Source organism: Panthera onca, chromosome F2 (assembly GCF_046562875.1).
Source record: "Panthera onca isolate mPanOnc1 chromosome F2, mPanOnc1 haplotype 2, whole genome shotgun sequence".
NCBI lineage: Eukaryota > Metazoa > Chordata > Mammalia > Carnivora > Felidae > Panthera > Panthera onca.
The window spans coordinates 81,578,022-81,598,704 of record NC_138356.1 but is presented as its reverse complement, the minus strand read 5'-3'; the positions used below and the strand labels follow the sequence as shown (position 1 = coordinate 81,598,704).

The 20,683-nt window shown below is 59.3% G+C and overlaps 1 protein-coding gene across 2 annotated transcripts in view; it reads left to right on the top strand.

Annotated features, from left to right (window-relative positions):
* The window catches only part of TSNARE1 (t-SNARE domain containing 1), a 151,603-nt gene that overhangs the window by 117,622 nt on the left and 13,298 nt on the right, over positions 1-20,683 (top strand). The window lies entirely within an intron of this gene.

The window sequence follows — 20,683 nt, the reverse complement described above, 5'->3', positions numbered from 1 at the left end:
GGAATCCTCAGTCTGTGTGCAAGGACAGGGCCAACACTCAGCGCAGCTGAGGGGCTTTCCCCGAACTACACTCGACTGGGACCCTGTGTGCTCAACCCCAGGCCAAGGGCCTGGCTGTCCTCCTCTTCTGAGGATGAAGGAAGGAGCCAGGACTGTGCCCAGAGATGGCAGGGGAAGGGGGCGGGGGGCGTGCCGGGCAGGCGGTGGGCAAAGGTTTGGAAGCTGGCTCTTGGCTCTTGACTCGGGCCCTGGGGTCAGGCTGGGGCTGGGGCACGGCAGCTGGAGCATCTTTGGCTGAGCCCGAGAGAAGGGACCCCTGACCATCAACACAGGGGGAAGTTTGTGGGGGCCTCTCATGGGGGCTGCCGTGGGGGGGGTTGTGGGATGTGGGCTGGGGGTGTGTGAGGCACGGCCCTCTTCAGTGCTGGCCAGTGAGGACGGGGCCCCGTGGCCTTGCAAGCGGACACATCTCCTGAGACCTTTCTCCTTATGGGATGGGTCTTTGGGACCTGACATTGGTGGGGGGTCTCATGCTGGATGTAAGGATCTTACCCCTGGGCACACAGGCAGCATCGCTGCATGAGAAGAGCCATGAATTCTGCTAGAATCTTAGAGCCCTAGGGTTTTAGAGTCACGTTCACAGACAGGGAAGGTTCTGTGATGGTCCGAGATGATGTATCAGGGAAGCCCTAGCAGGTCTCAATATTGTCATTTTTTGTGATATTTTCCAATCTATTATATATTTTTAAGTTTTTAAAAATGTTTATTTTTGAGAGAGAGAGAGAGAGAGAGAGGGAGACACAGAGTCCGAAGCAGGCTCCAGGTTCCGAATTGTTGGCACAGAGCCCGATGTGGGGCTCGAACTCACAAACCACGAGATCACGACCTGAGCCGAAGTCAGACGCTGAACCGCCTGAGCCGCCCAGGCGCCCTCCAGTCTGTTACTCGATACTCGCACGAGGTCGTACGTATCACAGGTGCAACATGATACAAGGTGTAACATGATGAACTTGGGTTGACCGCTCCTCACCTGACGGCCCAAACTACCCCTCGCGTCCCCGTCCTGCCGTCTGCTCTCGCCACACGTAAGCTCTCCCCTAAAGTTTGCGCGTGCGATCCCCTTGCTGTCACATAGTTTAAAATAGCTTTGCATCAAACAGACAACGTCGGTAAAACGTGTTGCTCGCTGAGCGGCGGATTGTCTAGTTTTGCTTATTTTTAGCTGCATAAGAATCAAGCCGCACCATTTGTATTCTTCCAGGACTCGCTTTTTTCATTCCACTTCGTTTCCAAGACCGGGCCACGGGCTCGTGCAAAGCTGTGCTTCCTCTGGTGTGGCCAGTGATTCTCCTGCCAGCGGGCCAGCCCTGCCCCGAGCCTGCGTGTCCGCTTCGCTGCAGGGCGTGGAGTTTCCCTGGGTCTGTGCTCGGGGCCAGGGCCACCCCGTCCGTGGTCGTGGCTGTGCTGGGGCGCGAGGCTCCGCTTTACCCGGCGAGACCGCGTGGTTTTCCAGGGCGGCTGTGGGTTGTCCTGTGCTTGCCAGCGACGTGAGAGCGTTGCCTCTGTGCTATTTGACATTGTCAGAATCTTTAATTTTTGCCAATGCGGTGGGTGTGAAATAGTATCTAATTGTGGTCCTCATTTGCATTTCTCTGATTACTAACGAGGTTGGAATTTTTCATATGTTTATATTTGTGTTTCCTTTGCTGTGAAAAGTCTGTTCATGCCTTTTGCCCATTTTAAGAATTGGATTGTTTGTTTTTTCCCCGTTTAATGGCTTGTGGAACATATACACACACACATATGGGCGAGTGTGTGTTCTGTCTGGATGCCACTTGGTCCGCACGTGTTGCAAATAGCGTCTCCCGCTGCGCTTTTCCTGCCCCATCCCTCGTGGGGTCTCTTGAAGACGCCCCGATTTTGTGCGTGCTTGTGGACTCCCCATGTCCCGAGTCTGGAAGACCTTCTCCTTTGTTTTCTTCTAAGGACTTGGCACTGGTGCGTTGACATTCCTCCCCCGGCTGTTCAGTGGCCCCGCACCGCGTGTAAGACGCCCTCCGTGTCCGCCCCGTCCGCTTCCGTCAGTCACCCAGTCGGTAGTGTCACTGCCATTGCGCTGACTCGAGGTAATCCGGCGAACTCGAACATTTCACGACGCTGGGTCTGCCTGTCTGTGAACCTAGGTACCTCTCCGTGTATTCCTATCTTCTTGAACGCTGTTACGTACATTTAGACGATGAATCTCTCCGCGTATAGCTTTCGGATCTTTTTTCAGATTGATTCCTAAACGTATGTTTTTGTTTGTTTCCCTGAATGGCCCACGTGGCAGCATGTTGCCTGTGTGCACGGATGGGTGTCATCCCATAAGCTGAGCGCCAGCCAGCCCCACACCAGGGGCTCAGCATTTCTGGCGCTTCGTTTGAGGCTTCGGGATAATCCTGTCATTGCCGATGACCTGGTTGTGTGTCCGTCCTTGGTGTAGAGACCTCGCTGGCTGCCCTCCCGGGTCCTGCGTGGGGGGGTGGGGGTAGTGCCGGCCCAGGGGGAAGGCCCCGTGGTTCCGGTCCTGCCCCACGGAGGGAAGAAATTGTACATTTATTGTAGATACTCTGGTCAGATCGAGGAAGTTTGCCAAGGGTTCGAAAGTTTTGGGTGGTCGTTTGTTTTAAATCCTAGACGGCTGTTGATTTTCATCTAATATGCTTTCGATCCATTGAGATGGCTCAGTTTTCTCCTTCACTCGGTTAGCGTGAGCGACACATGCACACACGTCTGGCACTGAGCCGCTCTAATTCAACGCGGCTGGTTCACGGTCATGGAAGCGTCTTGTGCGGTCCTATTTTATTTAGAGATTTGGCACCTGTCTCGGCCTCTACCTGTCCTGACTTCTCCGATCTTGTCTGATTTTGGTATCGGTTTTATATCAGCCTCACATAACGAGTCAGGGATCACTCTTTTTCCTCTGTTATGTACCGCATATTCTGTGCTCACAGCATATGTAAGACCGCTTGGGTTCTCTCTTGTTCTGGAGTCGCTTTGGGTAAATGGTATTTTTCTAAGACGGGGATTCGTCCGTCTTCCCGGTTCAGACCGCAAGGCTGCAAGCGTGTTCATACTGTTCCCTCGCCTCTGCGTGATCCCCACTCCGTGTCCTGTGCCCAGTCAGTCCCAGTCTTATTCGTCCAGTGACTTCTCGCCCTGATCAGTCTTTCTAGACGTTTGTCTTTTTCATTAGCGTCTGTGCCTTGTTGTTCTGCTTCGTGCTGGTTGGGGTTCACGGTGGGGCTTTCTGAGCCCCTTCTTCTCGCTGCCAAGGCCTGAAGCTCCAGCCTGGCACTTTCTAGAACTCCGAGCCGCAGCCTGTGTTTCCTGCGTCTCGCACGCTGGAACCCCGTGTATTTTCATCAGTGCTCAGTGTGATGTATGATCACTATACAAGTTTTTCTTTGACCCATGAGCTATTAAGAAGCGAATTGTCAAATTTTTTTAACCCATGAGCATTTTAAGTGTGCTTTTTTTTTTTTTAATTCTACTGCATTTCGTTCAGAAAATGTCTTTTATGTGATGCTGGTTCTGTGAAATTTGTTAAGACTTGCTTTGCGTGAGGCGTAGAGAATGCCATCTCTGCAGGTGTCCCACGTGTGCTTGAGAAAGGGGCACGCCGTGCGAGCCGCGTGCGTGGACCCCTCTGTCGGCATCCGTGAGTCGAGCTCGTTAAGTTGCTAGCTCAGAGTGTCTGTGTCTTTGCCGTGTGTGGTCAGTCGGGCCAGTCACGGAATGAAGGAAATAAGGTGAAGTCTTGCGCCGCGTCACTGGGTTTGGAGATTCCTCCCTGCAGGTCTGTGAATGTTTGTCTTCTGTATTCTCTGGCTGTCGTTTTCAGGCTGCAGGTTAAGAATCGCCATCTCCTCTTGGCAAAATGAAGCTGTCAGTGCTATGACGTGACTTCTCCACCCCACGTGGCGTCTGTCGTCAGTCGGTCTGTGCCAAATTTCTTTTGATTAGTGTGTTCATGATATGTTTTTCTACTCTTCATTGTCAGCGTTTCTGTGCCTCTACGCTTCCGATACATCTGCGGTGAATAACGTGTGTCTGGGTGTAAATAATCTCCTGTAACAACTCCCGTCTTTCCACCGGTGAGTATAATCCATTATTGACGTATTCGCACCGGTTTCTCACATCTTCCTTTTTGATTTGTATTTATCTTTATTTTTGAAAGCTTCTCTGGTTTTTAGTACTAGAGTTTTTAACTTTTTATTTCCTTAAAAACTGCAAATGTGCACAGCAGTGGCAGGGATAGAATGTGGGGTCACTACATACCTTAGCCATGCTCCCCGTCACCACCTCGCTGCCACTCGGGGATCCGCACTCCTCTGTCCCACAGCCGTGGTGGATGAGCACTGGACACCATGCCACTCGCCATCAGCAGCACACAGACACCAATCAAGTATCACTGTGTAATCACAGATCCCATTCAGGTGGTGCCGATTTTTCTAGCACATTCTTTAAGAGCCCAGGATCTGGTCCAGGGTCTTGTCCGGAACCTGGTCCAGGATCTGGTCCAGGATCTAGGCCAGGGTCTAGACCAGGATCTGGTCCAGGATCTGGTCCAGGATCTGGTCCAGGATCTGGTCCAGGATCTGGTCCAGGATCTGGTCCAGGATCTAGGCCAGGATCTGGTCCAGGATCTCGTTCAGGGTCTAGTCCAGGATCTAGGCCAGGGTCTAGACCAGGATCTGGTCCAGGATCTGGTCCAGGATCTAGGCCAGGATCTGGTCCAGGATCTCGTTCAGGGTCTAGTCCAGGATCTGGTCCAGGATCTGGTCCAGGATCTAGGCCAGGGTCTAGACCAGGATCTGGTCCAGGATCTGGTCCAGGATCTAGGCCAGGATCTGGTTCAGGGTCTAGTCCAGGATCTAGGCCAGGATCTGGTTCAGGATCTGGTTCAGGGTCTAGTCCAGGATCTGGTCCAGGATCTGGTCCAGGATCTCGTTCAGGGTCTAGTCCAGGATCTGGTCCAGGATCTGGTTCAGGGCCTAGTCCAGGATCTGATCCAGGATCTAGCCAGGACCTGGTCCAGGATCTGGTTCAGGGTCTAGTCCAGGATCTGGTCCAGGATCTGGTCCAGGATCTAGGCCAGGATCTGGTCCAGGATCTCGTTCAGGGTCTGGTCCAGGATCTAGGCCAGGGTCTAGACCAGGATCTGGTCCAGGATCTGGTCCAGGATCTAGGCCAGGGTCTAGACCAGGATCTGGTCCAGGATCTGGTCCAGGATCTAGGCCAGGGTCTAGACCAGGATCTGGTCCAGGATCTGGTCCAGGATCTAGGCCAGGATCTGGTTCAGGGTCTAGTCCAGGATCTAGGCCAGGATCTGGTTCAGGATCTGGTTCAGGGTCTAGTCCAGGATCTGGTCCAGGATCTGGTCCAGGATCTCGTTCAGGGTCTAGTCCAGGATCTGGTCCAGGATCTGGTTCAGGGCCTAGTCCAGGATCTGATCCAGGATCTAGGCCAGGACCTGGTCCAGGATCTGGTTCAGGGTCTAGTCCAGGATCTAGGCCGGGATCTGATCCAGGATCTGATCCAAATCTGGTCTAGGACCTGGTCCAGGATCTAGTCCAGGATGTAGGCCAAGATCTGGTCCAGGATCTGGTTCAGGGTCTAGTCCAGGATCTGATCCAGGATCTGATCCAAGATCTGGTCTAGGATCTGGTCCAGGATCTGGGCCAGGATCTGGGCCAGGATCTAGGCCAGGACCACCTGTTATGCTTCATTGCCGTGGCTCTAATCAAGTGAGTGTTTAAAAATTAGCTCATGCTTTTCTTCTTTTATTTTTTAAAATTTTCTTATATACTTTATTTCAAACTTTCATTTGATTTTCTTGAGCTTTTGCCAGGTGACCCCTCCGTAACGGAGTCTGAAGTCGGACTGACGCGGCCCCCACCTAAGGCTGGCGCCTTGTGGCACGAGCTCTTCCTAAGCATGTGCCACTGCCTCCCACTGTTTCCTGCCCGCACACGGGACGCGGTCACTCACGCAGCTGGGGCCGAGCGGGACTTACACAGACGTGCGATGTGTTCCTGCCCGGTCCTCTTTCCTTTATCTCAGGTCTTCCGGCCTCTTTTCCTTCTTCCCAGAGCCTCTCCTTAGTGCGGACCCCTTGCTGGTACCCTGACGGTGTGTGTGTGTCTGGAGTGCTGTTTGCTCACGTGTTTCACGGAGAACGTCGCTCAACAAAGACTCCTGGTTTGGGCGCGAACTTAATCCTGCACCTTCTGGGCTCCATCGCTGTCTGTCCATCTGTCTTGATCGTTTAGGGATCTGTCTTTTTTCCTCTGGCCAGTTTAAGGTCTTGTTTCTGTATTCAGGGTTCTGCAGTTTTCCCACGATATGTCTGGGGATGGATTTTTTTAAATTATATTTGAGAGAGAGAGAGAGAGAGAGAGAGAGAATCCCAGAGAGAGAGAGAGAGAGAGAGAGAGAGAGAGAGAATCCCAAGCAGGTTCCACACTAGGCATGGACCCTGACGCAGGGCTCAATCCCACAACCCCAGGATCATGACCTGAGCGGAAATCGAGAGGCAGACGCTCAACTGACTGAGCCACCCAGGCGCCTCTGGTATGGATTTTTTTTTTTTTTAACTTCTGCCTTCTGTGCTTCTCAGGTCGGTGGACTCCCGTTTTCGTGACTTGTGACAGTGGTCGCTGTCACTCGTCACATGCCGCTTCTGCCCGTTGTCCCGGCGGCCCTTCGGGGGCGCTGACGGCACCTGTGTTAGACCCGCATCGCCGCGTCCTGGTTTGCAGCCCTGGGCGTCTTGTGGCGTCTGGGTAACTTACTGGGGCGTATCCCCCGCTTTGCAGCTGGGTGGAGTCTGCCCAGGCCTCCAGCAAAGTCTTCAAAAATTACGGTTTCGCTTCCGAAAGTTTCTTTTTTTCTTGGATATCTGCTCCTTCCTGATGGTCTCGTGCTGCCTTCTATGGCCACATCCTGCACTCCTCAGACCCCTGACCCCTGTGTCCCCGCCACTTTTATATCCTTTGCTTGTCTGGCCCGTTCTTGACGTGTGGCTTTCTGGCTTGTTGGATGACGTCTGGCTACGAGCCTGTGACTGGGCTTCACCAGGAACCGGGAAACTCTCTTCCAGAGGGCATTCCGTTGCGCTCTCCCAGCCGCCAGGGCCCTCGCTGGGCTGTGAGCTGGCCTTGGGGTCTGGCGTCCCTGCAGGAGGTGGGGCTCACCGTCGAGGCGGCCGTCGCCCCCTGTCCTCCCTGCCGGCTGCGGCTCGGCCCGCTCAGGCATCACTCTCTGAAGCAGGGGCGTCCCTGGGGACCAGGCCCACCTCGAATGGGACTAGCGTGTCCCGGAGAGTGCCCCTTGCAGGGTCCCGCCCAGGCGGCAGCACCGTGAGCCTCGCCACTGAGCGGAGCCGGCCGATCGGCCTGCACTGGGCAGGCTCCGTCCCAGCCAGGAATCGGGTGGGGTGGGAGCAGCTGTGGCAGCCTGCGGGCACACCCCCTGGGAGGGGGGCAGCGGGTGACCTGTGCTCAGGAAGGTCGGTGTCCACACCACACCTCCCCAACACGCGCTAGTGGTTCAAGCTGGATCTGGGGTTTTTTTCCTGACCCCAAAGGAAACACTCTCTAATGGTGCAATTCTAAGTACCAGGAGCCGGCTTGGGGGTGGGGGTGGGGGGCTGAGCTTCCTGCCAGCCACCGCCTTGTGTGACGGACCGGGGGGAGGGTCCCAGTGCTGGCATTGCAGGGGACCCCTTTCCGGTCTCCTCTCCTCGTCTGCCCTGTGGGCCTCTCGTCTGGGGCGGGGCTGGTGGCCACAGCCTCAGCAACAGGCAGACGCTTGTCGTTTCTGGGCAGCTGTTCCGTCCCGGGCTCCGCGCTCAGCGCTCACTGGGGTGACCTTTCTCGGTGCCCCCGCAGCCCTAGAAGGGGGGTGCTCGGCCCATGTCAGAGAAGGACACCGAGGCGCAGACAGGTTCACGGTTTGTAAGAGCTAGTGAGTGGTAAGGTCGGGGCGTAGGTCGGGGCGTCTGTCCCAGTGCCCGTGTCTTCACCAGCAGACCTGTCCCCGCACAGGAGAGTGGAATCCCAGGGGGTCACCCTGGAGGAGGCGCAGGCTCACTGCCCACGCCACAAAGCTTCCCCAGGCATCTCTCCCTCTGCTCACATCTTTGGGGTCTCCTGCGGGCGGGGGTCCCCAGGGCCAGGCTGCCAGGTCCCCGAGAAAGCACGTGGCACAGGGGCAGGACTGGGACCGGCCAGCAGGCTCCTCGGGGTTCCTCACCCCCGCCAGCACACTCCTGCCTCAGGGCCTTTGCTCTGGCTGTTCCCTCTGCCCAGATGCACTTCTCCACCGCCCTGCTCGACTCAAATATCCCCCCAGTGAGCTCCACCCTGAGGCCTTTTAATCCCCCCCTGCCCACGCCTCGCCTCTGCCCTCGCTGCACACCATCTTCTTTCCACCACGGTTTCTGCCTGCTCACCTACCGTCTGATTTCAAGACACGTTGTGTTTATCATCCACGTGTGACACCCCCCCCCCCCGTCGGCTCCCCAGCGCCTGCAGGCGCCCCTGTCCTTAGATGCTCTGCACTGGCGGACCCGGCGTGGATCTAGCTCGTGAGAGCACTCGGTAGGGACTGTTTACTCCTGTCATCCCGAAGGTGGCCACGCAGGGCCTGGGACGGAGCAGGGGCCCCGCGCGGCAGCGGCAGTCAGTGCTGCCCCTGAAGCGGCATGCACGGGTCAGCGCCCTGGCGACAGGGGCAGGACCCTCCACACAGGCTCGCGCCCTTCCCCGCCTGCATGGCAGACTGGGTTTGGGAGGGCGCAGGGTGGGGACCTGCGAGTCAGGACCACCTTCGGCGTCATGGGGAGACAGAAGCAGATGGCTGAGGTGGGGGCTGGCGCCGACCCAGGGCTCAGGCTCCTCCTAGGAAGGGGCCGCAGTGGGCCACACTGACGCAGAAGAAGGTCGGCCCTGGTAGGGGGATGTGGGCGCGGTGCGGCCTCTGACTGCTAGCAGGACCTTGACCTCGGAGCTCCGGCCCATCCACCCTCTCCCCTTCCACCTGCCCTCGCCCCCAGGACCTCCTCCGGGAGCCTCCCCCCGACCTGCACCTCTCCTCCTGTCCCCAGGCCCGGCTAGCGCCTGTGCGTGGGGGTGGGGGGGACCCAGGGGGGTGGAGGCGGCTGTGGGTGCTGCAGGCAGGGGACAGGGGCTGATGTCCCACTGAGGGTCCTGCTGGAGAATGGGGTTCTGGGGAGCGGCTGGCAGCTGGCACCCTGGCGGCACGGCGGGCTGAGCTGCAGGTGGGACCCTCCCTCTGTCCTCTGTGTCTCTGCATGTTTGTCCGGGACGCCCCCCCAGCCGGACGAGCTCAGCTAGCGGAACACAAAGGAGGTGGGAGGCGGGGGAGCGAAGCTGGGGACTGGTGCTGATGGGGGGCAGGGTCTGGGGGAGCTGAGTACCTCCTGCGCGGCCTGGGAGGGGCGGGGGTCCTGGGGCCCCAAAGAGACAGAGGGGCGTCCTTCTCCCGGAGAAGAGGCAGGCGGGGGGCGGGGGCTCGCCGGCGAAGCGGCCCGGCTTCCTCTGCTGGGTGGGGCTGGCCGCCGCCCTCGGTAGGAACGCACAGACCCAGGTGGATGGCGCGGGCCAGGAGGGAAGGACAAGCAGACAGCTGTCTCCGACCGACCTGCCAGCGGCCCCGACCGACACTCGCCTGAGTGACACGCGGGGACCCGCGTGCGGTGTCATCACACACACCTGCCCGGCGAGCAGTGTCCACTCCACCAAGATGCGCATTTCCTCCAGCTGTCGCTCGGGGTCCAGCTGGGTCCCCGGCCTGCTGGGGCAGCAGCGTCACGGCACCATATCCTAGAGTTTGGGGACATTTCCTTAACAGGAACGAGAGGGTGTGCGTTTACAGCCCAAAGTGAAGTCACCAGGGACCACGGGCGTCCCCGCCGTGGATTCCACGAGACCGTTCGTTACCGTGTTTCGTAGACCGGAAACCGAGGCTCAGGGGGCCAGGTGCCGGCCAGCGCCCAGGGGCGGAGCTGGGAGACCTGCTCGTTCCGTGAGAGCCGCCTTCACGCCAGGCCCCTTCCGGGGACGAGCGGGCGTATCGCCGTGGATTCCCCATGTGGTGATGCTTAGCAATGCGGCTCCCCCAGATACGAGCCCCTCTGTGAGCCAGCCCCGGTCCTGGGCCCGTAGGGCGGACACACTAGTCGGGAGAGCCGGACACAATCGGGAGTGCGGGAGGTACCCAGCACCGCACTCGGGGAACCGAGCGGAGGGCGAGGAGGCCAGGGTGGGCACGGCCGGTGTGCACGAAGAGGGCGGGGCCCTCTTAGGATGGCCGGCGAGGGTTTTGCTGACAAACGAGCAAAGAGCTGCAGGAGGTGAGGCTGGGCTGTGCCCAGGTGGTGTGAACAGTGCGTGCAAACGTCCTGAGGCCCGAGGCCTCAGTCCTGCTCTCCGTTGTTCAGACCACACCAGCCTTACCCCCTCATTCCAGGGGCGCCCAGGTACTCTCTGCCTCAGGGCCTTGGCACGCACAGACCTGCTGCCTGGACCATTCTCACAAATCTGCTGACTCCCTCCCTCCCTGCCTTCAGGTCTAGATGGAAAAGTCAGCTTCGTAGTGACGCCTTCGCCGATCGGCCCCGAGCCCTGCTTCTTCTTCGCCTACTCTTCATTGCCCCCCCTGCGCCCTGTGGGTTTTCCCGAGAGCCTGCTTCTCACCTGGCTCCTCCTGGGAAGCCGCCTCCACGCCGAGGCATCGTCGTTCCCTGCTGCCGCTCCAACGCTGGGACGGCGCTTGGCACACGGGGGGTGGGGGGGCCCATGCGTGTTTGTTACTAATTCTGGGAAAGGAGAGAGGAGCTCGGGGCAATCAGCTGGGGGTGGGGGTGGATGTCGGTAGGGGCCTTCACTTGTTCACACGGCTGTCAGGGAGCTCTGGCAAGAGGGGGTCTGGGGACGCGGCTGGTGGGGAGCAGCTCAGGACTGAGTCACGGAGATGGGGCGGGGGCCGGGACCTCGGTGGGACGTCCGTGCCTGACACCTGCAAACTGGCCCCTGGCTCGTGGGGGCTGGTCCTGTCCGTGACCTCCTGGGGGCACGAGTCCCAGCCCAGACGCTCTGGCCCCACTGTCCCACGTCCCACAGCCCGGGCAGCTGGGAGAAGCCGCAGTGGGTCTTAAAAGGCTTCCCCGTTCAGACTTGTGTCTTTATCACAGAAGCTCCTTGAAGCCAAAACACAAAAGCAAAAATCAAACAAAATAGAAGCTCCCCCCGGAGAAGAGCAGTGCCGGGAAGTGACAGTGGTGACGTGTCTGCAGTGACCCGACTGTCCTGCGTGTGCTCGTGTGTCTGTGACGCGGACGGCTGCCCACGGGCACCGTCTCACGCTCATTCCCACTCGTGCGTCTCGGGGCCTCTCTCCCGGCAGCACACGCAGCGGACCCCCCTCTGACGCCGCAGGAGGCTGGCCGAGGGGCCGATGCACTTGCCCAGTATGTGGCCAGTGACTTTCGGAAGCTAGAGCGGCCTTGGGATGAGCTGTCCCCCAAGTACTCCCCAAGTGGCATTGCTGGGCCTGGGGACTTTGTTCGGAGGCTTCTACCTAATGCTGTGTCCCCTTGAGCCCTGAGGAGGTCCCACCAGGGGACCCTCCCCTGAGTGCCCGGAGACACCTGGTCCCCGACGGAGGGAGTCGTTGGTCAGGGTTGACTCCATCCGGCGTGAAAGCACAGGCTGGGTTCCTTTCACCGACAAGACGTTCTGTTGGAGGGACTGGCCCTGGTAGGTGCCTGCTTTGGGTCCGGCATATGGCAAGTGCTCTGCCAACCCCCGGGGCCCCCTCGGAGGGATGCCGGCCTCACCCCTGCACACACGCGTGAAGGGTGGTCACCAAGCCTGCTTTCTACAGCCAGCGAGTGAAGACCGCAGTGCACAGAGCCTGGCTCCCTGGCCCGCTTCTGTCCCCACCAGTGACACTGCCCAGGGTAGGAGTCCTGAGCCTGGCATGATTGAGCCCTGCCCACCAGAAGTCATGGGCTCAGAGGGGAGGGGAAGACAAGCCCACCATCCTGATCACAGAGGGCAGCGACGAGGGGTGGGCAGGTGGGCATCCCCTGAGGCATCAGGACATACTTTCAGGTTGGAACCTGAGCCACGTGGGAAAGGGAGTTAGGATGGTTCAAACAGTAGGAGCAGCAGTGCAAAGGTCCTGGGGCTGGGGCCATATTTAGGGAGGAGGAGGCAGTCTGGTGAGGCCTTGCATCAAGCTGAGAAAGGCAGGTGTACAGGTGGGGTTTTTCGTGGGGGTGGGTGGAGTTGGGGTTGGGGGGCCAGGCAGGTGTTCAGCCCAGGAGAGAAGAATGAGGCCTGGCCGCCCCAGCCCCAGCCCCAGCCCCTCCACTCCCAGGCCCCTGGATGAGCCAGCTCCTTCCCCGGACCTCAGAACCTCCAGCCCCACCTCTGCCTCAGACACTAACCTGCACCGGCCCCCTCCTGCCCTACACCTTGTCGGTCCCCTGGGGCGGGTCCCAGCACAGTGGGGCCAGCACTCACCTGGCGGAGTGTGGCATCCACCAAAGCCCCTGGGTCTCTGGCCAGTGCCATCCTGGGGTGAGTGCCCTTGCGCCCTCTCCCGGGGAAGGTGCCCCGTGCCCTGTTCTGGAGCAGGTGCCCCAGTGCTGTCCTGGGACAGGTGCCCCTTGAGCACTGTCCTCAGGACACAGAATCCGTAAATCAAGTCATGATTCTGTAATTTTCCCCCAGCAGAATGTGCCCATTTCAATAATTACAGCATTTGTGATCCACTTAGAAAACATGATATTTTTAACGTGAACACTTAAGAAACAATCCGTTCCACACCCATCTATCCAAATGGCTCCGATTTTGAATAATTCTTTTGAAATGGAGTCTAAATATATACAAATAGATGTTTCTGAAATGTCATGTATTCTGAATACATTTGCATGGGAAGCGGCTTCTGAGGAGTGGGGTGGGGGCTGGGCAGCTTTGGGGGGGGGGGGCGGGGAAGGAGGGTACCGGTGGGTCAGAGGGCAGGGGCGGAGGGGCCGAGCTCCCGGCCGAGAGAGGGCACAGAGCTGTGTGGGCTGGGGGCACGGGGTCTGGCCCAGGGGTCCGGCCCCCTCACTGGGAGGCCCTGGGCCAGTCACTGCCCTTCCCTGGGCTGCGTCCTCACCCGGACCACCAGGCCCAGTACTCGAGGCCTTGGGTGTCAGCAAGGGTCCCTGGAGGCGAGGGCAGGGGCTGCCCTTGGTCCCACCGAGTCCCAAGCCCAGCACCTGATGCCCCGATGCCCTCGCCCCCCTCAGCCTCCATCCTGCTTTCCCTTCTCTTGGCTCCCTTCTCCCCAGTGAGCCCATGGCTGCTGGAGACGGGTTTCCAGGACCCCCACTTGGCCCTTCTGGACCGCTGTGACACAGGACAGCAGGACCCAGAGACTGAGGGCAGCGTCAGGTCAGGCATAGAGGCCTCCAGCTGCCCTGGACCCCTGAAGAGGCTCTGGCTTTAGTGAGCACCCACCGGACGCAGGCCCTGCTGGCCTGGGTCACCGGCCGCCTGTGCAGGGGCCCGCCCTAGAATTCGAGGCCGAGGTGTGCAGAGATGCGCCATCCGGGTCCAGGCAGGCGAACACCTTCAGAGAAGCCATGAGGGGTGGTATCGCCCCTCCTGTCACACGAGGAAGCAGGCTCAGAGCGGGAGTCTTGGAGGGAAGGGCGGGTCGCCCTGGAGCCCCATCCAGGCCCTTTCCGGGCGGGGAGAGCCAGGTGGAGGCCGGAGGGGAGCAGGTTGGGGGGCCCGGCCTGCCGGCTGGAGGCCTGACACCCCACTTCGTGGCAGCTCCGTGGGCAAGTGTCCTCAGTTCCTCAGGGAGTGTCTGGGCGGCCACACTTGTCACTAGGTCACCGGCGCGCCCCCAGACCCCGCCCCTGGTGCTGGTCCGGCAGCTGGGGAGTGGGCAGAGCAGCCTTCCCGTGCTGCCCCGGGGTCCTCTCACCCCACAGTCCCGCCTGGCTGCTCCCTGGCCCGGCTCTGGGAGGCGGGCCCCGCCCCTCGCGCAGCCTGCAGGTGCAGGGGGCAGGGCCTGGAGAGCTTGGGGGACTTGCCCCTCCCCCCAGGCCTTTCCCCCAGACTGTCCCGGGGGCGTGTTCTTTGCTCTCCGAGGATCTGTCAGTTGTGCGGAGTTTCCTTCTGTTCCTGCACAGACTCTGGTTCTTTGAATTTCTTTTTTTGTTTGCTTTGTTTTCCGTCCCTTGTGATGACAGTGCTCCCCGCTGTGTGGGGTCCTTACGCGGTGCTGTATCTGAGGCTGCGGCACCGAAATGCTGCTTAGAAGGGTGTGCGCGCGCGCCTTGGGGCTTCACCTAGTGTGAGCTGGCCGTGACCTTTATTGGGGCGCACAGAGGCCAGGGGTTGCATGGGGTATTCCCAGAGCCTGGCCCGTGGGCCTCTGGAGAAAGCTCTCCCAGGTTCGGGCCGGCCAGCCCCTACTGTGATCACAGCTTTGGCTCCCTCCACTGGGCCTGGAGTCCCAGAGAATTGCAGGGGTGGGGAGGAGGGAGCCTGGGAGTCCCTCCGCTCACCCTTCCCTGCTTCTGAGGCTGGCTCCGGCCTTGCTTCTCACCTGACTGCGCACCTCTGCAGGCCCTGAAGCCCCTCTCCCCTCAGCCGGGCCCGCCCGCCCCCTGCAGCCCTGCCACCTCAGTCCCTGTGCTGGGGGTGCACCCTGTTCCCTCATTTTAACGAAGGGGGAGCAGGCGGAGGGTGGCGGCACCTGCGTGTGTGCCCCCTGGACTGATGACCCGGCGTCCGTCCTCTCTCAGCGTGGACACGGAGCCTGTGGAGGCCTGAGGGCGGCGGCAGGGCCCCACGTGGGCACAGCCGGTCCCCTCCCCTTGGTCCTCTGGCTTCCGCTAAGCCTTGCCCAGGTCAGGGCAGCAGTCGGCCCAACACGCTCCCACCTGCGGTGTCCTAGTGGGAGGAAAGGGGCCGAGCTGGCGCAGAAGCAGCAGGTTTTGTGTGGGAGGAAGCACGGGCTGGGGGAGGGCATCCTGGAGGTGGCGGTGCCGGCCTGGGTTTTGCCGATGGAGCAGGAGTTCTCTGAGTGACGCCCGGGTAGGCAGAGGAGGAGCCGTGGAGCAGGGCTCTCCCGAACTAACTTAGACTCCACCCACCCCTGTAACTTAGACTCCACCCTCTCCCTGTCTCCACCCACCCCTGTAACTTAGACTCCACCCACCCCTGTAACTTAGACTCCACCCTCTCCCTGTCTCCACGCACCCCTGTAACTTAGACCCCACCCTCTCCCTGTAACTTAGACTCCACCCCCTCCCTGTCTCCACCCACCCCTGTAACTTAGACCCCACCCACCCCTGTAACTTAGACTCCACCCTCTCCCTGTCTCCACCCACCCCTGTAACTTAGACTCCACCCACCCCTGTAACTTAGACTCCACCCTCTCCCTGTCTCCACCCACCCCTGTAACTTAGACTCCACCCCCTCCCTGTCTCCACCCACCCCTGTAACTTAGACTCCACCCCTCCGCCCCCTCGGAGGCCTGAGCAGGCCTGGTAGGGGCCGCATTCCCCCAGCTGTTACTGCGCAGGAGCTTTTGACCGCACAGCTGACACTAATTGGGCCCCCATCAAGAGCTTAATTCATAATTTGGGTTAATTGGCCCCCCCACTGTCAGCCCCATCAGCTCCTTCAATGCAGGGCTGTCATTTAAGAGTGATTAGTCACAGTGGCTTCTTGGAGTGTGAGGGAGCCAAGCGGAGAGAGGATCCAGACCCCACTTGGGCACGAAGGCAGGGCTGGGGTCCCTGTCCCCTGTGGTGTCTTCTCCCTGCCCTTTCCTTCCTGTCCGGTCCCCGGACAGCTTTGTCCCAAAACCACACTGAGGGGCTGGGAGGGCGTTTCCCAGCTTCGGTGTTTGCATCTCTGAAACGGGCTGTCCTGAGCGTCGTGGCCGGTGTGTGGTGCCCAGCGCCATCCCTAGGAGGACGGAGACGGGCAGCCATCAGGACAGGGGGACTCTGTGTCTTGGAAGTCTGGTCACTGGGGGCCTCGTGACAGCCCCTTGGGTATTGGACATGGGTCGAGGGCTGGGGGACCCCACCCTTGCTCCCAGAGAGTCACCTGTGGTCCCTTGCTGCGGGGGCTCCCCACCTCTGGGCAGTGAGGGCTTTGGGGAGACCCGGGCAGAGGGGGAAGGGACAGCTCTTCTCTGGCAAGGGTGCCCACGCTGGGCTGGGTGAGGCTGAGAATTGGCTCCGCCCCTGAGCTCTCCATCAGGAGGCCACTCTCCAGGGTCAGCAAGGAAATGGCTCCGGGTCTGTTCAGTTAATCACCACAGATGGGGCAGCTGAAAGGCCAGCGTTACTGTTCCATAGTCTGGAGACCAGAAGTTCAAGGTCAAGGTGTCAGCAAGATCGGCTCTTTCTAAATTAATTTTTTTAAAGATTTTTTTAGGTTTACTTATTTATTTTGAGAGAGAGAGAGAGCATGTGCAAGTGAGTGGGGAGGAGCAGAGAGAGAGAGGGAGAGAGAGACTCCCAAGTAGGTGTCATCCTATCAGCACAGAGCCCAACTTGGGACTCTATCCCACAAACCATGAGATCATGAGCTGAGATTGAGAGTCGGACACTCAACCCACTGAGCCAGCCAGGCGCCCCTAAGGTTTAATTTTTGAGTGATGTCTATACCCAACATGGGCTTGAACCCATAACCCCGAGATCAAGAGTCTATGGACTGAGCCAGCCAGGCGCCCCGAGGCTGGCTCTTTCTGAGGGCCGTGAGGGCGAATCTGTTCCAGGCCCCTCTCCTTGGCCGGTAGACAGACAGCCGTCCCCGTGTTCACACGGCGTTCTCCCTGTGGACCCGGGTCCAAATTGCCCGTCTTACGAGGACACCAGTCATGATACATCAGTGCCCACCCGATGACCTCGCTTTAACGGCATCACCTCCATAAAGGCCCCGTCTCCAAGTGAGGCCCCGTTCTGAGGTCCTGGGGGCTAGGACTTTAGCATATCCTTTTGGGGGGACACAGCTCAGCCCGTGCCACCAGATCGCCCAGGTCAGTGCTGTGGCATCACTGTTGGCACTTTACCTCTAACCACTGAAGGGCTTGCTGTAGATGAGGGGCCTCCCCAGCACAGGGAAATGGGGGGCTCATGGGGTGCTGTTCTGAGGCCCCAGCCATCCGCCCACTCAGCAGCCCCTGCCTGGGTCCAGGGCCCTCCTCCAGCCTTTAAAAATGGCCCGAGCTTGGCGCCTTGTGTGGCCTCCTCCCCTTTCAGAGTCAGCGATATTCAATGGGAAAACCCTCCCACCTCCTTAAGGAAGTCTCTCCATGCTTTACTGGAAGGTCACCAGGGAGCCAGAGGGGTCAGCCCATCAGGTGACCCATGCCCTGCCCTCTGCCCCTCATCTTGCTGCTGGATGCTGAATTGAGGTGACATCTTCAGCTCCTGGCCAGTGGCCCCCTCAGGAGTTGGTGCCTCTGCACAAGGCTCCCTCCCTGCAGGGGAGGCGGCAGGTGCTGGGGGCTGGAGCCGAGGTGGCTGGGGGTGGGGCTCTGCCTCGTGCCAGGAGGGGAGCTGCGGGTTGGGTCTGCAGAGCTCCTCATCAAAGGACTGCCTCCGCCTCCACCATATGTCCTAGCCTGGGCTTCTGGCAGCCCCTGGGCCCTGCCTGTCACGGCCCCACCTGCCTCTTCCCCTTGAAGTCAGTGGAGAGACCCAGTGGCAGTTTGCTGGTGGGGTAGAGAGGGGACTGGAAGGGGCCAGGTTTGGTGGAGGCTGCTGTAGGTTTGGAAGGTGCCAAGGAGTCACTTGTCCCCCCCATTCCTCTCCAGGTGATCTCTCCTGCCTCTCTGGGGATCCTTCTCCACCCTAGCCCAGTCCCTTTGGCTGTTCCTGTGTCTCCCAGCTTCTCCGCCTCCCTTCCCTGCCTCAGCGAGGTGGAGGGTTGGAGGGTAGAGGTGGAGAGACAGGTCTGAGTGCAGATAACATCCAAGGAGGCATTTGGCTGCCATCCAGGACAAGGTCATGGTCCGGGAAGGTTGATCTGGGCCCAGGCAGAGCAGGTGTGGACACAACCCTGGCAGATGGTGGGCATGAGGCCATGCAGGGTCCTGTTGGCTGGGCTCTGCCTGGGCTGCACAGATGGGATAGCCAGACACCGGAGCCTCCGGGAGGCGAGCGACATGCCCTAGGTCATGTCGCTGTGTGCATGTCACGGTGTCACGCATGTCGCATGTCACGGTGCTGTGCTCCGTACGGCACATCGCCTCCCCTGGGGGCTCCCAGATCCGTGCGGGTGATGAAGCGTGTAACCGGTTCCGTGCATAAGCTTCCTTTAGGGGCCGGATGTGTGTGGAGGGTCAGACCTCGGGGCATCCCATCTGTGGGGGGCGTGCAGTGCTTAAGAGCTGGCTGCGTCGCTGGAGGCCAGATTTGAATCCTGACCCTGCAGCTCACAAGCCGGTGGCTTTGGACAGACTACTTCACCTGTCTGAGCTATCATCTGCAGACCAGGGTGTTGACAGGGCACCCTCTGAGCTCTGGGTGAGGGTAGTGTGAACAAATCCACACAGCCTGCTGTCGGCACCACGCAAGGCTCGGGAAAGGGCAGCTGTCCCGCCGATGAGGACGGGGCCTGTGCGTCTGCACCACGGACAGAGACACCAGGGTCCTCAGCCCAGGCGCTGTCCTGGGTCCTGAACTGCTCCTTGGCTCAGGTTCTCTTTCCCTGTTAGCAGGGCTGTGGGTTTCTCTGCCCTCCCACCCCCGGCTCTTAGCAACTAGAGGTCTGTTTCTCATTTACTCTGGGCCTCCCGGCCCCTCCTTGCCTCCCTCCCACACACAGTTGGCATGTGACTCGTGACAACAGCTGGGGGCAGGGAGACCTGAGTCTCAGATCTGTATGCACCATCTTGGAACCCCGGGGTAGTAATACTGCACTCAAGGCTGGGAAGCAGAGCTGTTCAGATGATGGCTGATCTTCACATGGCGTGTGCGTCCCTTCCAAAGCCGAATGACACTGAGGCAGCTTGAAGGAGCTAAATACCCATCCAACACCCAGCAGACCCCCCCCGCCACCCTACAGTGGGACTGGACCCTCACCCCAAAACTCATTGTGGACACCATCCCCCCCAAACCCAAGTTCAGTCACACCTACTCCAAGAAGCCCCCTGACTCCCCTCGTCGCCACCAATTCCTCCCCTCACTCATGGCTGAGTTTCTGTGCCTCACCCCCACCCCCACCTATAGCCATTTTGAGAAAGATGGACAAGGGTGGGTGGATGGGTGTATAAGTGCATGGATAGGGAGTTGGGTGGATGGATGGGTGGGTGGATGGGTGAATGGATAGGCTGATGGGTAGATGAGTAGGTAGGTGGGTGGATGGATGGATGATTGGATGCATAAGTGGGTGGGTGGGTAGATGGATGGAGGGATGGATGGATGGATGGATGGGCAGATGGATGGATGGATGGAAGGATAGGTGGATGGGTGGATGGGTGGAATCAATGGATGGATAAATGAATGGACAGCCAGAGCACCCACCTGATGACCCAGATGGGCAACCTGGGGGAGTCATCCTTGACTTATTTACCTCACTTCCCTTGCATACTCAGTCACAACCAGGTGATTCTGAGGATTCCTCTCCTGGTCTTGCCTCTGTCCCCTCTGATCCTCCCTTTTCTCTCCAGACACCTTCCCTCCCACGGATCAGCCTTCCTTGTGACCAGTCTTCATGGTTCTTCTCCACTTTCCAACCCACCTTCTCTATTTGCTTCCCAAGTGGCCTCTTCACTACACTCTCTCCCTGCTTAAAATTCTTCACTGTCTTCTGTGCTGTCCCTGGATTTGCTGCCCAAACCCCTGTACAATCTGCAGGCCCATCCCATCTGTCTCCCTTGCCTTCCTACCTTCCCTGCCCACGCTGGCCACTTGGTGACCTACCAGATCATTTTAAGCCCCCATTTGCCCTGGGTTCTCCCTTGGTCCCTTGCCTTCCACCTCCTGGCCTTCCTGGAGAGTCCCCACCCCTCCTCCAGGGCCCAGATAAAGTATCTTTTCTTCCAGAAGCCTCCCAATCGTCATCCACCCATGAGTCCCCAGCACAGATCTGTGTGTCTCCCTCTCCATGAGGACTTTGCTGGTGGGGCCCAGAACCTGTTCAATTAATAGTAACCACAACAATATACAGGAATAAGAATATCGGGTGAGGGCTACATTTTGTACTTTCCATGCCTCCTCTTAATTAAGGCTTTCAAATGTCCCCCCTGGAGTCAGGGGCATCAACCTGTGCTTATAAAGAAAACAAGGTTCGAAGAAGGGCTGTGGCTAAGGACTCCCCCCCTCCCGAGCTAAAGGGGGCCAACTGGGCATTACATCGAGGCCTGGCTGCCTCCTTCCCTTTGGGCCTGGCTCCAGGGCCAGCCCGAAGCATGTGTGCCAGCTCAGGGCAGAGCGCCTGGCAAGGGACAGGCTCTTCCTGGCCCACAGCCCGAAGCAGGCATGTACCAAATGCCCCCAGGATGGGAGGCTGAGTTACAGGTCACCATAACAACCTCTCTCCCTCTCTCTGTCTCTGTCTCTGTCTGTCTCTCTCTCTCTGTC